Genomic DNA, 11,015 nt, shown 5'->3' on the forward strand with positions numbered 1-11,015 from the left:
AGAAAATTACCTAATAAAATATCGTGGGTGTAAAATTATGAATATGTGGAATGAATTCGAAGAATAAAGATTAAACAAATCTTTCGAGAACGAAATTTAATATTCACATGATTGAACAAAAATTACGAAAGTATTCGATTAACGAACGAAAAATAATACCACGAAATATTGTTTCGAAGATGGGCCAGTTCGCTGAAAGGGAAAGGTAAGGAATTTGCAAAAACGAGGAAAAAATTAGCTGAAAAGCACGAAGGGAGTTGAAACAATTTTCGAGAAGGAAGGATGGGAGGGGGTATCATGAATGAAAATGCCAGAAAAGAAAAGAAAACTTCTCTATTTTTACTCGAAAACTTCACCTATCATCATTTGATTGATTCTTAGAATAATACAAATTATAAAATGTTGAAAAATACGAGTTTTCTTTCACTACGAGTATTTTTGGAATTAATTGTTCAATAATCATCACCTCCTTAAATAATTACAACTTGAAAAATTTGAGAACAATTTAAAGTATGTAGTAAGTACCCAATTTCAAACTTTTTTTTAGATGTTTGAATTCAAAACCCTATTCTACCTCTCATACCCTCTCCCCATCACACATAATGAGTTTTTGGCAAAACCATCACTGTATACAGATTAGTATTTGGGGCATCTCATACTGACCATCTTCTGGGCACTAAATTGGTTTGAACAAACTTATCAATTAATACTTATCATACTATGTAACATTTCATACATATTAGCAAACGAAATAATAAAACCATTATTACGAGTATTTTATTCAGGCTACTCGTGCCCAGGAAATGGAAACGCAAACGTTAAAAATGCGGTTAATTAATGGCAAATCGAAGTGTAAAAATGGATATTGTTTTTGTGGCGTCGACGAGCGAGGAGCGACGGCGCTTATCTCCAATAATTCTCGGTACCTGCTAAACCAACCAACCATTTCGATATACTCTCATACGATGAAAGAAATACTTGCAAAGAGATAACGAAAATTCGAAACAAAGAATTAACCAAATACTCGTATATGTAGTTGTTAATGTGTGTATGAAATTGGAAGGTAATTAAAAAATATAAAATAAATGGGATGGGATGGGTACCTACTGCTGTATGTATTTGTAACCGGATGGATGATGAGGTGCGTAAGAAAAGGCGAGGTTGTATTCAAAGGTGTTATATTTCATGGGGTCAGAATTTAAAACCTTGTTACTATACGGTCAAGGAATAGCAGATTGTGAGTTAAAAATCGAAAATTCACTTCCCAGATTTCGAACTGAGGACTGAGCTGATAAGATTAGGTAGTTTTAGTACCTTCTTATTTTGAGAACGATGCGAAAACAGAAGTGAAAATATTGATAGCATTATGGTAATTTCATAAACAAAATACGAAGGTAAAATATTTTTTTCAAAGCTACATATATCGTTAATTTTAAAATCAATAGCATCTTTTCAATGCTTCGAGATGAGAAAAAAGTATAGGGATAGGAAAAGAAAGAGAAAAATCAAAATTCAAACAAGTGTCTCTCAGTGTATTTGTTCAAAAAAAAGGTTGAAAATCCAAATTTCAAGTCGAGAAACGGAAAATTTGGCTCAAAAATAAAGGATTCGCCTCCCTGAAAAAAAAATTGAGAAAAATCAATTTCTCAATCATATCATTTATGATTCTTAACTAATTTCTGGTTAATTGGCTTTTGGTTTCAAATTTTCATATTTTCGGAAAAGTATAGGTGGGTAATTCTCAGAAAACAGGTCAATTTTGATGTGCATAATTTTGAAAAATAAAAATCATTTTTTTGGAAAATTTCAAGTGGGAATCATTTGTATAGGTGTCCCAGATCCCTGTTCTAGTGTTGGCCTCAATTCAATCCCCCCCACTGTGGACCCCGGCCCCCATTAACCCTTTGGAGGTTCTCTAGGTTTTCGGGTTAGAAAATTGAAGTGCCTTAATGAGTGTGATAGGGTACCTCACCCAATTGGCCAACCCACAAAAAAGTCGAGCTTTTGATGAAAAGTTTTATAGGAAAATGAAAGTTTCCAAAAAACACAAATGTGACATTTCCTAAAAAAAAATTGAATGTATGCAGAATTTTTTTTGAAAAAATGAACCAAAAACATGTGTCAAAAACATTGAACAAAAGCACTCTTTCAAAAAATGAAATAAAAATTGAATTGGAAAAAAATAAAAAAACAATGTTGAAAAAAAGTCATCTGGCAGTTCACAAATTCAGCGAGAATCAAATCTTGTTGGCAAAAATGCCTTTGTTTAAAGCATGAAGAGAAGAAAAATCTATGTCGCTAAGAGAGGATTTTTTATCAAGTCATAAAATCTTTTAGGAAATCGAGCCGAAATATGTGACAAAATTTAGCAAAATTGCGAGCTTTCTGGTAGGGGGTAACTAATTATAAAAACATTTTCGCCTTTATTCACGAGATGTAGCATAGAATTTTTTTTCATTTTGGGAAAAAATGAGTATTTTATCACTTATTGGAGTATAGGAATATGAAGATGAAGATGAAGAGAAATAGTGAACAAAAACAAAAATCCACAGCTAAACGAAATGAAAGACTGAACTCGTAGATGAATTTGGATTTTTATTTACTATTTTTACTATTTCTCTTCATCTTCATATTCCTATACTCCAATAAGTGATAAAATACTCATTTTTTCCCAAAATGAAAAAAAATTCTATGCTACATCTCGTGAATAAAGGCGAAAATGTTTTTATAATTAGTTACCCCCAACCAGAAAGCTCGCAATTTTGCTAAATTTTGTCACATATTTCGGCTCGATTTCCTAAAAGATTTTATGACTTGATAAAAAATCCTCTCTTAGCGACATAGATTTTTCTTCTCTTCATGCTTTAAACAAAGGCATTTTTGCCAACAAGATTTGATTCTCGCTGAATTTGTGAACTGCCAGATGACTTTTTTTCAACCATGTTTTTTTATTTTTTTCCAATTCAATTTTTATTTCATTTTTTGAAAGAGTGCTTTTGTTCAATGTTTTTGACACATGTTTTTGGTTCATTTTTTCAAAAAAAATTCTGCATACATTCAATTTTTTTTTAGGAAATGTCACATTTGTGTTTTTTGGAAACTTTCATTTTCCTATAAAACTTTTCATCAAAAGCTCGACTTTTTTGTGGGTTGGCCAATTGGGTGAGGTACCCTATCACACTCATTAAGGCACTTCAATTTTCTATCCCGAAAACCTAGAGAACCTCCAAAGGGTTAAAACAGCGATAATTAGGATTCGACCCTCATCGATGTGTAATATGTCGATTGATATGTTTTCGAGGTCGTAGAATTCGAATCTGGAGTTATTTTTTATGTAGAGGTGGAGGGGGAGGCGTGGAGAGGGGGAAAATGTCAAATTTTGCTTATATTATCATGTAATATGTCGATTTATGTTTTTCAGGCCGCAAAGTTCGAATCTGGACTTATTTTTATGGTAGGGGTAGAGGTGAGGTGTGGGGAGGGAGAAAATGTCAAATTTTGCTTGTTTTATCGTGTAATATGTCGACTAGCGCGATAAAAGTACAGCTGTCTGAAATTTGGCCAAGTCGAAGGACAAATGGGCGCTGGACAAGCCGAAGGACAATCTCAACGTTTTTTCGTTTCTAGCCTTACCTACTGGGACATTATTCGATTTTTAACACGTAATAAATGAGGCCTATAGAATCAAATGCCTACTTCTCCACTTTTTTTTGAAAATGAGTTAAGCATGGTTTGGTATACTACAACATGTCCCGCATCTGATGAAAATGTCAACATTTGAATTTCGGTCAAGGAAGTATGGTAAAACAGCGTGTAAAGTTAGGGGTTAGAATCAAAACTCTACTTTTTTAATGGAGAAGTCGAGTTTTCAAACGAACCTGGCGGATTTCGAATGAAACACTAGTGTTATGCCTTGAAATTAGGCTTGAAATTGAATAAATTCATCAAGTGAGGACCCTTCCCCCAAAAAACACCTTTCATTTTTATTAACAAAAATTATTTTTTTTTACTTTGAAAAAAAAGGAAAATAATTTCAATTTCCAAATGAATGGTCAAAAATGCAATATTATTTTAATTTCTCAAACTTTCCAAGCTTTCTTCAACTTTTAGCACCATATTACTAGAAAAATTTTTGATTAAGTGCCCTAAAACGATGTAAAAAGTGTACGGTTGGAGACAAAACTTAACTTCTCCTAACTTCAAACTGCCCAGGAACTCTTACGGCAACGCGTAGGGTAAAACAAACATGTGGGTCACTATCGTCTTGTTGGTACAAAAATATTAGACATATTACCTCGGTATTTTATGTTACGATAAATGCTAGGGAGGTTTTTTGCGTTTTTCTCAAAAAGTTCGAAAATGGAGAAGTAGAGATTTGATTCTAGTGGCCTCAAATGTGTACTTATCATGTAGAATAACTTCTCTTTCTCAATTATCGTTTTTGGCGGGTTCATCAGGGTAAATAAAAAGGCAAGCCGAAGGACACCAATTTTGCGAAATATCATATTTTCGGAGACAAGTACGATCAGAACGAGCCATTGCGTAGGTTATGAGAATAACATTGCGGGGTAACATTTTTATGAAGACAGTGAACCAGTGCAGCCACTCACCAGAAAAAAAATATTGGATTGGGAAGCTACCAAAAATAATTAAAATTGCTCTAAAATTTGCGCAAAAAGTGTGTGACAGTTTTCAAATGTGAAATGTCAGCTTCCTATGGACTTATTCCAATTACAATTTGCACAATAATGGACCTTCGTGTTCTATGATAATGAGAACGTGTCAATTTTTCCCCAAAAAAAATTAAGTTCATGACACTTTATAACATTCATTTTCAAAAACATGGTGTGTGACAGCCAAGTCGAAGGACATTTGGGGTATAAAATCGAATGTACACCAATGAAAGGAGGGGCTAAAAATTTCAATACCATATGTGAAATGTGTGGGGGATGATCCTTGAATGGACCAACAAAAAAAAAAAAAAAAAATTCATGCTAAAACCTTTGAGAAATTTGCCATGTACACGATTTTTACCTTTTTCTGAGAATTACCCAGGTATTCGGCTAAGTTTGCTAAACCTGTGATATTGCAGTGGCATTTCCCTGTGACGTTATCAGACCAAATAAAATATGACGAAATTTGAGATGAAAAATATGTACTAGGTAGGTAATCAAAAAGGTAACTTGGATGAAGATTGATTATTTGATTGATAAACGCCATAGACTGATTAAATATTTTTCAATATTTAATATTGAAATTATCTTTCTAGCTGTAGTGTGATTAAAAGTTTCATTTTGCAATTCAAACTGCTGTTGTTGATTGAAGTAAGATGTTGTGTTCATTTACATCAACTAGTATATTTTTCATTTGGTTTGTTGCACTGCCATGCACAACAAAACCAATAATTGATAAACAGGAAAAGGAATTTACTGAAGTAAGATATTTTAAATGTACCTATACAACTCCAAAAAAAAAATCATACACCCCACTCTCATTTGGGGAAAGAAAGTAAAGCAACACTTGGTGTTTGAAAAGCTTTGCACTAATACATAAATAGTTATCTGAGAAGCAAGAGTTATTTTTCCTAATCAAACAACTTCTCGCTAATTCCTTATTTATACATTTATTCCCAATTTTAATTTCTTAGAAAGTATCAAAATTCAAGCGAATTCTTGGGATGATTGCTGATGGCTTGATCTCGGATAAGACAAAGCATATATTAATGGGAGAGTTGATAGATAAATATGAAACGGCATTTGAAAATTACAGACAGGAATCTGAAAAACATCAGCAGAATTTCAGACAGGAATCTGAAAAATATCAGCAGTTATATAACAAAACTCTTCATTTGGAAGCAGAAAAAGTAAATCAATATTGAAATTGTTTGACATTAGCTGCTATTGATTGTTGAATGATGGAAATACTATTTTTATATTTTATGATGAATTTCTAGTTGGCACTTAAAAAGATTTCGTTTCTCCTTGGAACGCGCACTCGAATTGAAGATTTAGAAAAGAAGTTGTGGCCGACTGAATTGCAAGAACCGTATAATAGAAGCGATGTTTGGACTAAAATCCTGACGTCTGAAGACGAGGAATTCGTCTTAGATTCGAATATAATTCAATTTCGAAAGATGTTAGCAGATCAGGGGTTTTCCCTGAATATAGTTTTAAAAACGATTACGAATTTGTATAGTATACTAGATGATGATTTTGCTCGTAAAATAGCATTTATCGCAAAGATTCCGAAAAATAGGGATGAAATTGCTTCAGCATTTGAATCTGTTAGATATATACCGGATGCCGGTGAAGTAGATTTGCTGGACAGTATATTGAAACCCTTACCAAGACCGAAGATATCCCCTGGAGATAAGTTTATTGTAACTCATATTAGTCCCATCGAATAAAAATACAAAAACAATTTGTAAAAATGAATGATTATTTGTTCGTGTGTTATTTTATGTTCGATTCAAGAAGTGAAGGAAAGGACGAATTTCCGAGATAAATTGAAAAATTTTTCGATTTTGAAGCTTGGATTTAGACTTGAAAAAAATCAGTAAGATCGAACTGTATTTTTTGAGCTCCATAATTTTCCCATTTGAATCAAGCATATAGGTACGATAATTATTATAGTTAACCACAGAATTTGTGATTGAACTTCGAGATATGCAGATGAAAAACTTATTCCGTGTCATCTGCCATCTGTGATGTAAAAAAATACACACACGAAACAACTCTTAATTAATCACGTAGCGATAAAATTGTCGTTTTTGATAATAATTTTAGCATCATCGCATCGATGAAACACACGCTCAATACAATATTAATCGAACAGAGCGGACGGTGTTCACCAATAATGTTATCAAAAAGCGAAAATAACTTGCGGAAAAAGAGAATTTCAGTGCATTATACATTGGAACCTCAATAAAAAAAGGTATTTTTGGAATTGAAACCAGTTATCTAGCTTCTTCTTCAACCCAGCAATTTTTGTTCTTGGAATCATTTGTCATTTAGCAGTCCAACATAGGAGGAAATGGGAAGAACTGGGGAAGGGGGTAAGGATCGAAACTCACTTCCAATTGTACTGACTTCTCTCTGGAGCTACATCGCAGGAAATATCAAAGACAAAAAGTTGTCCATTTTTTCAGAAATGTTTTCCACAGCAGTTTATCCAAAAACTAGTTCAAACCTCGGAAGCTGGTTGTGAAATCCATTATTGATTTAAACCGGTTCAAAATATAAAAGTTTTCCTTTGCACTTATTTCTTTACTTTTCCTAATTTCAGAAAATTGTCGTTTAATCATTTTAGGGGCACCCTATACTATCCATAAGTAAAACAGATACTGCATCAATGGCGACAATGGCATCATTACTGTGTACGACCTGATACGACTTTTTAATATCATCAAGTCCAAAGTTTTAACAGTTGACACGCCAATCAGATCAATTTTTAAAAATAATTAGTAAATTAGATAACTAGGTATATTGTCCAAGACTTTAGACTTTAGGAACACATTGTTTCAAGGCTGATTTTAAGATGATATAGGTAATGTGGAATTGATGTTGAAAATTTTCCACTTTCTTAAAAAAAAAAAATCAATATGAATAGAAATTGAAAATCTGTAATTGTAATTCAAATTTGAAAAGCTCAAAATTAAACTCGCCGCACAATGAAAGATCGTTTTTTGAAAATTTGAAAAAAATCAAAAAAATGTCCACTTTTGTTTCAACAAACCGTTTTAAACATTTCTGAGGGGGAGGGGAGGGGTCCCCAGTTCGTTACTACATATTTTGAAGGGTCAAGGGTCTGAATTCGAAAATTGACTTTTTTTTACTCAATTGTTCCAAATTCACCTCCCTCCCCTCCACCCTTCAATGTCAGAACCCTATAGATATGATGAAAATTATTTGTCAAGTTTGCAAAAGCGTGGAATTAGAGTATTATTCACTTACATAATATATTTTTTGAATACGACCCATCAGTACAATCAATACCTTTTGTAATTTCTCCGAAAATAATTTCTCAGCAATCGGGTTCAAATCCACAAAACCAATTTTTTTTCAGTCATAATCTGTTTCGATTGATTTAGAATGAGCATTTTTTTATTGAAGAAAAAAAACACTATTAGGATAAAATTTGATTTTGAAAAACTTCAGGAATCTTTTTCAAACACCCTGTACTAGATAAATGAAAAAATAATTGACCATCTGTGCATTTGAAACTCCTGCTGTACCCTGCTGAAGAAAGTCGTTTGAGTCAGATTGTCTGTTTTTCATCATCTAGTCAAAAATGATTGGAATTATTGAGAACTTTATGTACACGCTGTTTGATTTTCTTTTACGTACCTAGTACCTAGCTATAAACTTGTAAAATTTTGTGTTTTTCATCACTTCACAACATGTAGTCAATCCTAAGAGCCGTATTCATAGACGTTACTCAAGTATCAATTTTTATTTGGCTAGTGGTGAATGTTGAAGCAATTTTTCCAGGCGTGATTTAATTTTTGAAATTTTGTTTATAATTAAATTGAGAGATTGGACTCCGAAGTATTGTTATTTATATAATTTTAAACATATAAAATTTTTATTTATTCGTTTATGAGAAAAATTGAATCAAAATTCACCACTTAGCCAAGTGATACTTAAGTAACGTCTATGAATACGGCCCTTAAGAGTCAAGGTCAATTGTAAACAGGTTAAGGCATTATCTGCTTCAATATCCATAGGGTGTCCAAGAATAAAGGATTTTTATTTCATCAAAAAAAAGAGAAAATTCCTTTCTAGAAAATTAAAGTTGAATAATCATTGGAAAAATGGGTATTTGAGTGATTTTTTAAATGAACACTACGAAAGAAGCTTTAATTTTGTTTTGAAACAATAACTCAAACGCACATTTTTTCGACTGTTATTCAAATTTTCAATTTTCACTGTTTTTGCCATTCTGGCTGATCAAAACACGTCGAAACTCCTTATTCTTGGACACCCTGTATCCGTCATCAACCAGTGACGGAATAAATGCAATTTTCTGATTAAAAGAAGCCTCATTCATACTTGCTCGAGACATCAAGTAGCTCAAATAACAAAATTCTATTTTAAAAAAAACTGTTACACGAAAAAAATTAAGCCACGTGCTTTAAATTCTTTGCTCTGAAGAAAATTGGATAGGGAAAAAAGGGAAATCTTGAGCTTACTAGAAACGCTATCTCTCTCACAATTTTTCAGCTAGATTTAATTTAATTTATCTCAATCGAGTGACTCAGATTCAAGATTTAATAAACTCGACAAGCTCTCTGACCTTCTGAAGCTGAACTATTCACAAGTAAAACTGAACCAGAAGAGAATTAAAAATGATATTTCATTTTCATTTCACAGACGATGCAACGTGATGATAAAACCAGACCTGAGCACAAATCACTGGAAAAAAGAGAACGTAACTAACGTAAGATAAGAACAGTCATCTGTTGAAGCCTGAAGAGTACAGGTACACTCAAACTCAAAACAGCCCTAATCAACAAGCTGTATTACTCCATGTTTTGTTTTCCATTTCGGCAGTGTACTTAACTTAACCTTTTCACTGCTACGAGCCACTATAGCGGCTTTTAAAAAATTTGCCTGTCATGCTACGAGCCACTATAGTGGCTTTCAAATTGGACTCGATTTTTTTTAGTTTTTAATTTTTTTTATGAAAAATATATCATTTTTAATGAACTAGTAATCCTTACTGACACCTGAATACACGAAATTGAATGAAAATAAACCCTCCTTTACCCTTGCATGCGCCAAAGAACAAAAAAAATTTGGTTGAATTTCGTGTTTGGTCATTTTTCGTACCCTAACTTAGCACAGAGGGTATTTTTCCTCGTTTCATCATGTCAAAACTTGTCAACATCGCGCTCTCTGGTATTTCTTGCTTCCATACGTTAGGTGATTCTGTCATCCATAGTTCGCCCCTGTGTTGATAATTTTTTTGATTTTTTTGATTTTTTCCTCCGTTTGTGGATTATTCTTAACTTAGCACAGGGGGTGTGCAAAATCATTCTTAACTTAGCAGTGTAAAGGTCAACTTAACTGATGAAAAATCTGACCCTTTGTCTCTTTGAAGCTCTGACTGCTTTCGAAAACACTTGGCTCAAACAAAAGGAAACGAAGCCGTCGAAAAAAGCGAGCAGAGGAGCAGAGAACTGATGAGTGAAGCATTCACATTCACACGCACTACTCTCTCCGTGTAACACGACCTTGAACCCTACGTTGAAGTAGATTTGGTGATTGTGATGATTGGACGTGAGAAAGCAAAGCAGACACTCCTCCAGCACTCCAATTCGGATTAATGAACTTTGAAAATGATAAGCAACCGAGCCAGAATTCTACGTACAATGTTCTTCAATAAATAATCCTTTGCAAATAAGCAAACAATACAATATTACATACCTTCTTGACAACTCGTCGGCTTCCAATCATCGCTTCCAGCTCGAAGGACCGCAGACGGTTTCATCTTTTGACAATAGACTGATATTAGCAACACTAACACTTCACGATCACTATTCGCTAATTAAGTACGTATTATCTAGCGATTGAAGTTTTGAAATTTTAATAAAACACAATGAGAATGATTCGACGGTAGGAACCCGGTACCTTGACAAAAGAAAGATAGCTTTGTTTGTAACAAACACCAATACCGAAGAGTCAGTAGTTCTCCGACGTCAATTCAACATCCACACTATTATACGAACATTTAAACGCGAATTGAAATGAATAAACTCGATTACCGAACATTAATTATTCTATTTTTCACGTAAATCCGCACGAAACGACCGAAGAATTTTCTTTTCCAGCGAAAACTGGATCACAAAATGGCTGATTTCGGCTGCAAATTGAAAATCAGTGTGACCGTTGAACCAGTTTTTGAAATTCACCATCGCGCAAAGCCGCAAACGCAGTATAACCAACTACCCCGTACGAAATTACTAGGGTTGATTTGATTTTGTTTTTAATTTTAATTTTCTATTTTATATTATG

The 11,015-nt window shown here is 33.3% G+C and overlaps 1 long non-coding RNA gene across 1 annotated transcript; it reads left to right on the forward strand.

Moving 5' to 3' along the window:
- Positions 1-5,279: 5,279 nt before the first annotated feature.
- LOC135843642 (uncharacterized) lies at positions 5,280-6,430 on the forward strand. Its single transcript, XR_010558363.1, has 3 exons — positions 5,280-5,434; positions 5,648-5,863; positions 5,954-6,430. It is a non-coding gene; the product is annotated as an uncharacterized LOC135843642 (long non-coding RNA).
- The last annotated feature ends 4,585 nt before the right edge of the window (positions 6,431-11,015 follow it).

Source organism: Planococcus citri, chromosome 4 (assembly GCF_950023065.1).
Source record: "Planococcus citri chromosome 4, ihPlaCitr1.1, whole genome shotgun sequence".
In the NCBI taxonomy this organism is placed as follows: domain Eukaryota; kingdom Metazoa; phylum Arthropoda; class Insecta; order Hemiptera; family Pseudococcidae; genus Planococcus; species Planococcus citri.